Here is a 13957-nt window from a genome sequence, read left to right on the forward strand (position 1 = left end):
TCCCTATCTTAAATTAAATTAAAACTTACCTGTCAAATTAAAAAAACTAAGTTTAAACTAACAATTAAAATAATATAATTATTAAACTAAAATTAATCTAACTACTAATTAAATTAAACTAAAATACACATTAAAAAAAATCCAAGAAATAAAAAATACTAAATTACAAAAAATAACAAAAACAAAATTATCCAAAATAAAAAAAGAATTACACATAATCTAATATCCCTATCAAAATAAAAAAGCCCAACCAAAATAAAAAAAAAAACCCTAGCCTACAATAAACTACCAATAGCCCTTAAAAGGGCCTTTTGTAGGGAATTGCATTAATTTAAACAGCTCATTTACCTGTAAAAAAATACAAAGACCCCACCAACAGTAAAACCCACCACCCAACCAACCCCCAAAATAAAAAAACCTAACTCTAACAAAATCCTAAGCTACCCATTGCCCTGAAAAGGACATTTGTATGGGCATTGTCCTTAAAAGGACATTTAGCTCTTTTGCTTTGCCCTGAAAAGGGCATTTAGCTCTTTTACGAAAAGCCCAAACCCTAAATTAAAAAAAAAGTCCCGCTTGACGATCTTCATCCAGGCGGCGAAGTCCTCATTCAGACGGCAAAACGTCTTCATCCAAGCAGCCTCTTCTATCTTTATCCATGCTGCAAAGTTCTCATCCAGGCGGCGAGAAGTCTTCATCCAGGCGGTCTCTTCTATCTTCATCCAGGCAGCATCTTCTATCTTCATTCCGGCGGCGCAGAGCAGGTCCATCCTGAAGACCTCCGGCACAGAGCATCCTCTTCATACGGTCGTCGTCATCCATTGAATCTTCAATGCAAGGTATGAGATTCAAGATGGCGTCCCTTGCATTCCTATTGGCTGATTTGATTTTGGAAATTCAAATCATCCAATAGGATGAGAGCTACTGAAATCCAATTGGCTGTTCAAAACAGCCAATAGGATGAAAGCTTCTGAAATTCTTTTGGCTTTTCAAATCATCCTATTGGCTGATTTGAATTTCCAAAACCAAATCAGCCAATAGGAATACAAGGGACGCCATCTTGAAGATTCATTGTACGGTGGCGACCATATGAAGAGGATGCCACTGGGATGAAGATAGAAGATGCCGCCTGGATGAAGATAGAAGAGGCTGTCTGGATGAAGACATCTCGCCGCCTGGATGAGGACTTCGCCGCTTGGATGAAGATAGAAGAGGCCACTTGGATGAAGACTTCTCGCCGTCTGGATGAGGACTGCGCCACCTGGATGAAGCTTGTTCAAGCGGGACTTCAAAAAGGGTTTTTTTTTGGGTGTTTTTTTTTTAGTTTAGGCTTTGGGCTTTTCGTAAAAAGGGCTAAATGCCCTTTTTAGGGCAAAGCAAAATAGCTAAATGCGCTTTTAAGGGCAATGACCATACAAATGCCCTTTTCAGGGCAATGGTTAGCTTAGGTTTTTTTAGATAGTTTTTTTTATTTTGTGGGTTTGGGGTGTTGGGGTTTGTAATATTAGTGGGTCTTTGTATTTTTTTTCGGATAAAAGAGCTGTTAAACTTAGGGCAATGCCCTACAAAAGGCCCTTTTAAGGGATATTGGTAGTTTATTCTAGATTAGGTTTTTTATTTTGGGGTGTTTTTTTAAATGGGTATTAGAATAGGAATAATTTTTATTATTATTAAGAATGTGTTTGTTATTTTATGTAATGTATTTTTTTGTTTTGGGGTGGGTTTTTATTTTTGGATTAGGGCTTGGGCATTTCATAAAAGAGGTGAATGCCCTTTTAAGGGCAGGAAAAAGCTAAATGCCCTTTTAAGGGCAATGCCCATACAAATGCACTTTTCAGGGCAATGGCTAGATTAGGTTTTACTTAATTTTTATTTTGTGGGTTTGGGGGGTGGGAGTTTGCATACTGTTAGGGGGTGTTTGTTTTGTTTTGTAGCAAAAGAGCTGTTTACTTTAGGGAAATGCCAAACAAAAGGCCATTTTAAGGGCCCACAAAGGCCCTTTTAAGGGCCCTTGGTAGTTTATTCTAGATTAGGCTTTTTTATTTTGGGGTGTTTTTTTTAAAGGGTATTAGAATAGGAATAATTTTTATTGTTTTGAATAATTTCGTTTTTTATTTTTTGTAATGGTAGCTTTTTTTACTTTTTAGTAATGTTAGGTTTTAGTGTAAGGCAGGTTAGGTTTTATTTCACAGGTAAGTTTGTATTTATTTTAACTAGGTAGTTAGTAAATAGTTAATAACTATTTACTAACTAGTCGACCTAGTTAAAATAAATACAAACTTACCTGTGAAATAAAAATAAAACCTAAGCTAGCTACAATATAACTATTAGTTATATTGTAGCTAGCTTAGGTTTTATTTCACAGGTAAGTAGTTAGTTTTAAATAGGAATTATTCAGTTAATAATTGTAAGTTTAATTAGGTCTATTTTAATTATGTTAAAGTTAGGGGGTGTTAGGGTTAGGTTTAGGGTTACGGTTAGGGTTACTCTTACGTTAGGGTTAGGTTTAGGGGTTAATATATAGTTTAATTTAGGTTGTTATGATGTGGGGGGCTGGTGGTTTAGGGGTTAATAAGTTTATTTAGTGGCAGTGATGTTGGATGCCAGAGGTTTAGGGGTTAATAACTTTATTTAGTGGCGGCGATGTCGGGGAGCGGCGGAATAGGGGTTAATAGATTTATTATAGTGTGGGCTATGTTGGGGTGCAGGGGAATAGGGGTTAATAACTTTAGTATAGTGGTGGCAAGATCGGGAGCTGCAGATTAATGGTTAATAGTTTTATTTAGGTGGCAGCGGTATCGGGAGCGGCAGATTAGGGGTTAATAACATTATGTAGGTGCCGGCGATGTCGGGGTTCGCAGATTTGGGGTGTTTAAACTCAGGGTTTATGTTAGGGTGTTAGGTTTAAACTTTACTTTATTTTTCCCCATAGACATCAATGGGGCTGCGTTACAGGGCTTTTCTTTCCATGATCGCAGGTGTTAGGCTTTTTTCTGACCCACTCTCCCCATTGATGTCTATGGGGAAAGCGTGCACGAGCTCATCAAAACACCGCTTGTAATATGTGCGCAACGCAACCATATCACATGCACAAGCCGGCTGTTTGAAAACTTGTAGGGGGCTAAATAACACAACTTTTGTTGCGTTCATTAATTTCCCTATAGCTCGTATAACTCGTAATCTAGCCTGAGATGCAGCTTTTCCCCACAATAAAAACTAGTAGCAGTAATATGCCCATGTAATCTATTCCATGAAAAACACTATGGGCTGGATTACAAGTGGCGTAAAATAGATAGTACAGGGTGCGTTATCATTTGTGAAACCTTGTTAAAGCATATTGAGCACCCTGGAAAGATGTGTTAACCCTTTCCTCTAATAGGAGGCTTAGGGTGGTAGCTCCCAGTGCCTGTGCTAAAGGAGAAGGTCTTTTAGCGCAGGCCCTGAGAGCAAAATTTAACGATTCACTTGTAATCTAGCCCTCAGCCTTCTATTACCACGGCCAGGGTTCTCCACCACTCTAAAGGTAAATATAAAGCTACAGGTGGACTTTTTCACCTGTAGTCAATGTTTCATCTAAATTTTATTACAGCTGTGCAGAGCTGCTACTGCACTGATCAGAATTTGTTTACACGACCATGTGACTGGGCAGCATATAGATATATATATATATATATATATATATATATATATATATATACAGTATCTCACAAAAGTGAGTAAACCCTCAATTTTTTTTAAATATTTTATTATATATTTTCATGTGACAACACTGAAGAAATTACACTTTGCTACAATGTAAAGTAGTGAGTGTACAGCCTGTATAACAGTGTAAATTTGCTGTCCCCTCAAAATAACTCAACACAAAGCCATTAATGTCTAAACCGTTGGCAACAAAAGTATCAATATTTTGTGTGGCCACCATTATTTTCCAGCACTGCCTTAACCCTTGAGTTCACCAGAGCTTCACAGGTTGCCACTGGAGTCCTCTTCCACTCCTCCGTGATGACATCACGGAGCTGGTGGATGTTAGAGACCTTGTGCTCCCCCACCTTCAATTTGAGGATTCCCCCCAGATGCTCAATAGGGTTTAGTCCTTAAACAAACAGTGGCAAGCGCTCCAGTATGATCCTCTCCCCTCTGTGTTTCTTCTGACGATCTTCACGTTGCGCTAAGAATTTTTGAAATATATTAAATATAATAACATGAATTTGGATTTTACCTTGGAGTTTTCAAGGACATCCATCCCATATTTGGATGTGATGCTTAAAACTAATTAATCAAATACTGATATTATAGTCAGCTTATAAAGAAAACCTACAGCAGGTAACACCATTCTCAATGCAAGATCTTGTCATCCAGGCCATACTATTAAGGCTATACCAAAAAGTCAGTATATGAAGGTAAAAATAAATTGCACATCAATAGATGATTATAATAAACATTCTAATTAAATCACACAGAGGTTTCTTAACAGAGGATATAATGCAGCACAGTTAGACAGTGCAAAAAAACAGGTTGATAGTATGGATAGGAATTCCATACTGAAATATAAAAAGAATAAAAAAACAATTAAAAAGTATGACAAAAAAAAACTTTTTTTATTACTACTTATAGCAGAGAGTATAGTCAAATTTGTAATATTATCAAGAGTGCATTACCCATTTTGAGAACGGATAACATTATGAGTGAAATTATAGACTCAGGTCTCACATATGTAAGTAGAAAATCAAGAACACTGGGAAATATGTTGTCGTTTTCCATGTTACCCACAGAAAACAAAAGGAATTGGTTAAGTAGAAAACCAGGATACCACAGATGTGGCAGTGGGAGATGCAAAACATGCTCCTATATCATTCTTGGAGATGAGTTTAGGTCACAGGATGAATCCAGGGTCTATAATATCAAACAGTATATTAACTGTAATACAAAATACGTAGTATATTTTGTTGACATGCAGGGGCTGTGGAAAAAAGTACGTAGGTCACACAACCAGATGTCTTAAAGATATATTTCTGGAGCACTTACGAGAAATTGATGATCCAGAATCAACTACACCCATAGCCCAGCATTTCCACAAATTTCACGCATCCAATAGCTCTTTATTGCAAGTACAGGGCATTGAACATGTACCTAGACATCCCAGAGGGGATAATAGGATTAGATCATTAAAACAACAAGAAGTCTTTTGGATTTTCACTTTGGGAACTAGGATCCCTATAGACTTGAACAGTGAATGGGATGTGAAACTATTTGTAGATTAAAAATTAAAGTTTGTTTGGGTTTTAAATCTTCCAGACTAAGAATGTTAGGACTGAAATATGGAAATCATGTAAATAATGTATATAGTATATATAATGTCTATTCCAAACTTGGATTCCTCTCTTCTCTGTTTGGTTTTAGTAGAAAATCATGTATATTAGATGTAAAGTAAATAGCTCTTATTGAAGTATGTGCATACACAATTTTTTATTAAGTAAACTGCAATGAATTAATTAATAGGCCATAGTAGCCAGATATAAAAGCAGCATTATGAATTATAAACTTTGTATGTTTTTGCACGTAGTATTTAGAAGACAATAAGTAGCCATTATCAAGATTAGGCATTCAAACATGCACATTAGAGAAACGACATTTGATCAATTAAAGGGTTAATCCTGATATCAAATAGGGGTGTGTGTTTTCTGCCCTATATAAACGTGTAAGGTAGTGCCTAACCTTGTAGGTCATTGAGGAAGTTACGTTACTACAGACGAAACATGTTTGACCTGAACGTCCACTTTCTTCTGACTTGATATATTGCTGCTGTTTTTAAGAGCTGAATATTGGAATAAAGAATATATTTTTGTTTTTACTCATTGGAGTCTAGTGTGTCCTTACCTTGGAGTGCTAGGATAACTTTGTCATTGGATTCAATAGGGTTTAGGTCTGGAGACATGCTTGGCCAGTCCATCACCTTTACTCTCAGCTTCTTTAGCAAGGCAGTGGTCGTGTTGGAGGTATGTTTGGGGTCGTTATCATGTTGGAATACTGCCCTGTAGCCCAGTCTCCGAAGGAAGGGAATCATGCTCTGCTTCTGTATGTCGCAGTACATGTTGGCATTCATGGTTCCCTCAATGAACTGTAGCTTCCCAGTGCCAGCAGCACTCATGCAGGCCCACAACATGACACTCCCAGCACAATGCTTCACTGTAGGCAAGACACACTTGTCTTTGTATTCCTCACCTGGTTGCCACCACACACGCTTGACACCATCTGAACCAAATAAGTGTATCTTGGTCTCATCGGACCACAGGACATGGTTCCAGAAATCCATGTCCTTAGTCTGCTTGTCTTCAGCAAACTCTTTGCAGGCTTTCTTGTGCATTATCTTTAGAAGAGGCTTTCTTCTGGGATGACAGCCATGCAGACCAATTTGATGCAGTGTGCGGCGTATGAACTGAGCACTGACAGACTGACCCCCCACCCCTTCAAACTCTGCAGCAATGCTGGCAGCACTCATATGTCTAATTCCCAAAGACAAACTCTGGATATGATGCTGAGAACATGCACTCAACTTCTTTAATCGACCATGGCGAGGCCTGTTCTGAGTGGAACCTGTCCTGTGAAACCGCTTTATGGTCTTGCTCACCGTGCTGCAGCTCAGTTTCAGGGTCTTGGCAATCTTCTTATTGCCTAGGCCATCTTTATGTAGAGCAACTATTCTTTTTTTCAGTTCCTCAGAGAGTTCTTTGCCCTGAGGTGCCATGTTGAACTTCTAGTGACCAGTATGAGAGAGTATGAGAGCGATAACACCAAATTTAACACACCTGCTCCCCATTCACACCTGAGACCTTGTAACACTAAAGAGTCACATGACACCTGGGAGGGAAAATGGCTAATTGGGCCCAATTTGGACATTTCCACTTAGGGGTGTACTAACTTTTGTTGACAATGTTTTAGACATTAATGGCTGTGTGTTGAGTTATTTTTAGGGGACAGCAAATTTACACTGTTATACAGGCTGTACACTCAATAACAAAGAGTTATTTCTTCAGCGTTGTTACATGAACATATATAATGAAATGCAAATTCTCAGTTTTTTTCTAGGCGGGGAATCTTGCCTAGATGTGCTAATTTCCTATGCAAATATTTTTATTGATTTAATTTTGAGACATGGAGTATTTTAATTTCAGTTTTTTATCACCCCCATAATTTTAATGAATTTTGGTTTAACCCTGAAAGTAGCTTTACCAAAGCAGCAACCAGAAATCTATCTCCTACTGATGAGTTCCAAATAGAATGAAACAGGCTGTCTAGTGAGTGATTTCTGGTTTGCTGCAATAATCCTGTTAAAAGGATTGCTGTGTTAAAACAGTACTTGAAGCAAAAAACAGAGAATTTGCATATCTAATTTGCATATCTTACCCAGAATTCTCTTGTGCATTGGTAACATTGTATATGAAGTATTTCTGGGAAAAAGCAAGCGGGGAATCTTGCCTAGATGTGCTAATTTCCTATGCAAATATTTATCTTGATTTAATTTTGAGACATGGATGATTTTAATTTCAGTTTTTTATCCCCCCCATAATTTTAATGAATATATATATATATATATATATATATATATATATATATATATATATATATATATATCTATAAATATATATATATATATATATATATGTATATATACACAAAACACGGAAAGGGGACTGCACTCCAAAACCGGACCAGGTACACATCCCATGACCCAGCAACATGCCAGCCCTGGGTGCTAAATAGCTGTGCCGTCACCGGAGTCATAGGCAGTTAACCCCAGACAGGAGTGGGTGCAAGAACCATGGGGGATTACAAAACAAATACAACACATAAAGGAAACCTAGCACTCACCAGCTAGCTCACAGCTAAGATTTAAAATGGAAAGGTTAGTCACCGCATCTTGCCAAATGGGACAAGCTCAGGCACCACGTCAAGGTCCTTTCCAACACCTGAGTCCCTAACACAGCCACACAATGCAGGCTCTCAAAGCCAGACAAGCTGGGAACAAGGGAGGGGTGCACAGGTATATGTAATCACCCAGCAACATACAAAACACGGAAAGGAGACTGCACTCCAAAACCGGACCAGGTACACATCCCATGACCCAGCAACATGCCAGCCCTGGGTGCTAAATAGCACTCACAAAAAGCTGTGCCGTCACCGGAGTCATAGGCAGTTAACCCCAGACAGGAGTGGGTGCAAGAACCATGGGGGATTACAAAACAAATACAACACATAAAGGAAACCCAGCACTCACCAGCTAGCTCACAGCTAAGATTTAAAATGGAAAGGTTAGTCACCGCATCTGGCCAAATGGGACAAGCTCAGGCACCACGTCAAGGTCCTTTCCAACACTTGAGTCCCTAACACAGCCACACAATGCAGGCTCTTTTTGTGAGTTCTATTTAGCACCCAGGGTTGGCATGTTGCTGGGTCATGGGATGTGTACCTGGTCCGGTTTTGGAGTGCAGTCCCCTTTCCGTGTTTTGTATGTTGCTGGGTGATTACATATACCTGTGCACCCCTCCCTTGTTCCCAGTTTGTCTGGCTTTGAGAGCCTGCATTGTGTGGCTGTGTTAGGGACTCAGATGTTGGAAAGGACCTTGACGTGGTGCCTGAGCTTGTCCCATTTGGCCAGATGCAGTGACTAACTTTTCCATTTTAAATCTTAGCTATGAGCTAGCTGGTGAGTGCTGGGTTTCCTTTATGTGTTGTATATGTTTTGTAATCCCCCATTGTTCTTGCACTCACTCCTGTCTGGGGTTAACTGCCTATGACTCCGGTGACGGCACAGCTTTTTGTGAGTGCTATTTAGCACCCAGGGCTGGCATGTTGCTGGGTCATGGGATGTTACCTGGTCCGGTTTTGGAGTGCAGTACCCTTTCCGTGTTTTGTATGTTGCTGGGTGATTACATATACCTGTGCACCCCTCCCTTGTTCCCAGTTTGTCTGGATTTGAGAGCCTGCATTGTGTGGCTGTGTTAGGGACTCAGGTGTTGGAAAGGACCTTGACGTGGTGCCTGAGCTTGTCCCATTTGGCCAGATGCGGTGACTAACCTTTCCATTTTAAATCTTAGCTGTGAGCTAGCTGGTGAGTGCTGGGTTTTCTTTATGTGTTGTATTTGTTTTGTAATCCTCCATGGTTCTTGCACCCACTCCTGTCTTGGGTTAACTGCCTATGACTCCGGTGACGGCACAGCCTTTTGTGAGTGCTATTTAGCACCCAGGGCTGGCATGTTGCTGGGTCATGGGATGTGTACCTGGTCCGGTTTTGGAGTGCAGTCCCCTATCCGTGTTATATATATATATATATATATATATATATATAATATAATAAATATTTGAGGGTAAAAAAAAATTATAGTTGTGTGTCCCTAGGCATTTGGTTTGCCAGACACAGTCCCCAAAAACTGACCCCAGACACAGTCCCTAGAAACTGACCTATGTTCATAAGCTGTCACCTCAGGAAACATCATTATGATCTTCATCATTGCAGTAGCAGTATCCACTGCCTCCGCCACCAAAACTTCCCGCGCTGCGTGTCATTCAGCTGTCTATGCGTTCTGACTTCCTCACTAACCTGCCGTGCGCAGCCTGTGTTCAGCAGAATATTGCCTGTAGCTTAGGAACATTTACATTCGTAAAATAAAAAAACAAATGTAAATGTTCTACAAATTTTAAGTGTTCATTTTGTTTAAAATAAACAAATACTGAACAGTGCAGCCAACAAATATTCAGGAAAACTTATTTATTTGAATATTTGTTTCAAAACATTCAGCCGGCCCGGATTTTTCACAATTGCACATGCCTAGAAAAATTCTTATTATTGTTTTAGTTTTCTTAGATTTAACAGGCTAGGTAGAGCCACAATATAATGAATTTAATGTCAGAAACTAGATATATACCCTATATATTTCCTATGAAACTGCCACTGTATTTCCCTTCCAGTTACTCCTAAAAAAGGAAAAGGGAGGGATTCACAATATATTTATTATAACTCCATCATGTTTCTTATTCCTTGACTTATGCAAATGTAAGATGATGCTTTCTCTTTATATAAATGAACCAGATCAGTATAACTGCCATATCAAACTGGCTCATCAAATAAGACATTCAAATCTCAATCAGGTTATGCACATTTTTGTGAGACATTTGTGGGTAATCGGTAGTTTGAGACATAGTAATTCCTGTAATAATAATTCATTATCAAACAAATAAAGGAGGGTAAAGTTAAATAACAATTTTGAGGCAGAAAATAATATTTTAATATTCTTAAAAAAATAAAAAATAAACATAGTACGTTTATTTGTGTCATTAACCTGAGGGAAAGCTGATAAAACAATGTAACTGCATTGCAAAAGGCTATTTGGCAGACAGCCAACAAAGCAGGCTGTAATTAGGTAATCAGCTAGCTTAAAGGGACAGTTTACTCAAAAATGTACTCCCCTTTAATTTGTTCCCAATGATCCACTTTACCTGCTGGAGTGTATCAAATTGTTTACAAGTATTTCCGTTACCCATATATTGGAATTTGAAATAGTTGATTTAATCTGTGGCATCCCCACACATCCTGAAAGTTTTTGGCCTCAAGGCCAAGCTGTGTTAACACAGCCAGTAGAAGAAATTACACTCCCAGTGGGTTATAGAAAAGATAAGGTAATAAAATGTTAATTTTCCATTGTTCTCTCCAAGTATTGGTGATTGGTTTATGGACAGATATAAGATAAAGAAACATGTATATGTACACAATGTGATAAAGTAATGCGATCTGATTATACCTACAAGCTCAGTCCATTTTATTAGGTTGTGGCTTCAAAACACAAAATCAGCTAATTCATATTCTCAAATAAGCCTTAAAAAAGCAAATCTCATACATTTTATACTCTGCAGCTGGTAAAAAAAAAGTAATTAGAAACACATTAAGGGAAAAACATTTTTATAGTATACTGTCCCTTTAATATTAAACTAACAAAGCGACCCTGCAACAAAATATATTGTATCTAATATTCTGGCAGGAGCAGAAAACACTGGAGGGGGAGTAGATGAAGAGAAAGGACACAGAGGGTGTCAGAGGAGTGGGTGGGAAGCTTCTTGGCATTAATAAAATGGCCGACAAGTCGCACATGAGCAGACAGAAAAAAAGTGAGAAAAAAGTGACAGTGGTCAACTATCAAGCTGAACAGCAAAAAATAAATGTGTTTCTGTTTGCTTCCTCTGTAGTTTGGATCTGTTGGTGTTTATCATAGAAAACAAGAAGCAACACCTGATTCTGTTTTCTTCCTCTTTTTGGGATACATGGATTTTATTATTCAATTCTATGGACATGGCTGTCAGTGCTAAAACTGTTTGTTTAGTTTTGTTGGAAACTGGAGAGCAAATCAGATGCCATAAACTTAATAATAAAAACAAAAAGAATGCAATGTAAAAAGCAAACCAAAAACTGCAATGGGAATATTTTTTTCTGTAAGTATGAAAATATTTAAACAGTACAAAATAATAAAAGGTGAGAGAGAAAACAGAAGTATCACTAAATGTAGTGTTATAATTATAACTCAAACAAGGGACCTTTACTAAATTATGTTATCCATTATAAAAGCAGCATTTAAGCAATTTGATATTTGTTGGCTTAAAGTAAAAACGTTTACAATTTAAATTTAAACTAAATATAGTTGTATCAGTTGTGCATTTACTACTAATTCTCATTGACTTATAGGTTCTGCTTCCTACCAGTTAAATATATATATATAGAAATAAGTGAATTAGCACTGCGTAATCTGCTGGCGCTTTATAAATAACTGATAATAATAACTGATAATAATAAATACTGCTTTGCTTCTTCCAGGATATTTCCTTTTCATTTTTTCTTACTAGGAGAAATGAAGCCTCATGAGATTACTGCAGTATTCATGTATTTCCACTAGATGACAGAAATGTAATGTATCATGGATTGTGGTAGTGGCTGTATTTGCCACTAGGGTATAAGGTTTGCGCTGTTTGTAATGATTTAAAACCTTAACAAAGGCCCAAGCAGAGGCCGAAACATTGGACATAATGGCCTCTAGTTATCAAGCCATCAACCGCAAATACGCTGGAATTCCGCAGCGTATTTGTGGCAAGGCTGATTCGCCATAGTTATCAAGCCCTACTGCCCGGCAAAAGTAGAATATAGTGACGTAACCTACGATCCGCCGGACTCAGACTAACACAGATCGATGGTTACGTCACCATAGATGTTCCGAGCGCAAGTTTGGCACAATCTGACTACTTTTGGTAGTTATCAATCTACTAGCAGGTGCGCTCGCCACTATTCCGGCCCAGCGTACCTGGTTTTCAATCCGCCGTCCTGGAGGCGGCGGATCCCATAGGAATCAATGGGAGTCTGACCATAGTAAAAGCTTATGTTCGCTGCTGCCCGATATCCCATTGATTCCTATGGGAAATGTCTGCACCTAACACCCTAACATGTACCCCGAGTCTTAACACCCCTAATCTGCCCCCCCTACACTGCCAAAACTAAATAAACTTATTAACCCCTAAACCACCGCTCCTGGACCCCGCCGCCACCTACATTATACATATTAACCCCTAAACTGCCGCCCCCTATACCGCCGCAACCTACATAAACTAATTAACCCCTATTCCTGCCGATCCCGGACCCCGCCGCAACTAAATAAATTGTTTAACCCCTAAACCGCCGCTCCCGGACCCCGCCCCCACCTATATTAAACTTATTAACCCCTAAACCTAAGTCTAACACTAACACTAACACCCCCCTAACTTTAATATTATTTTAATAAATCTAAATAAAACTTACTATTATTAACTAATTTATTCCTATTTAAAACTAAATACTTTCCTGTTAAATAAACCCTAAGATAGCTACAATATAACTAATAATTATATTGTAGCTATTTTAGGATTTATTTTTATTTTACAGGCAACTTTGTATTTATTTTAACTAGGTACAATAGCTATTAAATAGTTAATAACTATTTAATAGCTACCTAGCTAAAATACTTACAAAATTACCTGTAAAATAAATCCTAACCTAAGTTACAATTAAACCTAACACTACACTATCATTAAATAAATTAAATAAATTAACTACAATTACCTAAAATTAAATAAAATAAAATAAACTAAACTATAGTACAAAAAAAACAACACTAAATTACAGAAAATAAAAAAGAATTACAAGAAGTTTAAACTAATTACACCTAATCTAAGCCCCCTAATAAAATAATAAAGCCCCCCAAAATAAAAAAATGCCCTACCCTAGTCTAAATTACAAAGTAACCAGCTCTTTTACCAGCCCTTAAAAGGGCTTTTTATGGGGCATTTTTTTTATTTAGATTTATTAAAATAATATTAAAGTTAGGGGGGTGTTAGTGTTAATGTTAGACTTAGGTTTAGGGGTTAATGAGTTTAATGTTGGTTGCGGCGGTGTAGTGGGGGGGCAGGATAGGGGTTAATAACTTTAATATAGGTGGCGGTGGGCTCCGGGTGCGGCGTTTTAGGGGTTAAACAATTTATTTAGTTGCGGCGGGGTCCGGGATCCGCAGGATAGGGGTTAATAACTTTAATATAGGTGGCGGTGGGCTCCGGGTGCGGCGGTTTAGGGGTTAAACAATTTATTTAGTTGCGGCGGGGTCTGGGATCTGCAGGATAGGGGTTAATAACTTGAATATAGGTGGCAGCGGTGTAGTGGGGGGCAGGATATGGGTTAATAGGTATTATGTAGGTGGCGGCGTGGTCCGGGAGCGGCGGTTTAGGGGTTAATATATTTATTATAGTTGCGGCGGGGTCCAGGAGAGGCGGTTTAGGGGGTAATAACTTTATTTAGTTGTAGGGGGCTCCGGGAATATAAGATAAAATAAAATAAACTATAGTACAAAAAAAAACAACACTAAATTACAGAAAATAAAAAAGAATTACAAGA

Source organism: Bombina bombina, chromosome 4 (genome assembly GCF_027579735.1).
Source record: "Bombina bombina isolate aBomBom1 chromosome 4, aBomBom1.pri, whole genome shotgun sequence".
NCBI classification, from domain to species: domain Eukaryota; kingdom Metazoa; phylum Chordata; class Amphibia; order Anura; family Bombinatoridae; genus Bombina; species Bombina bombina.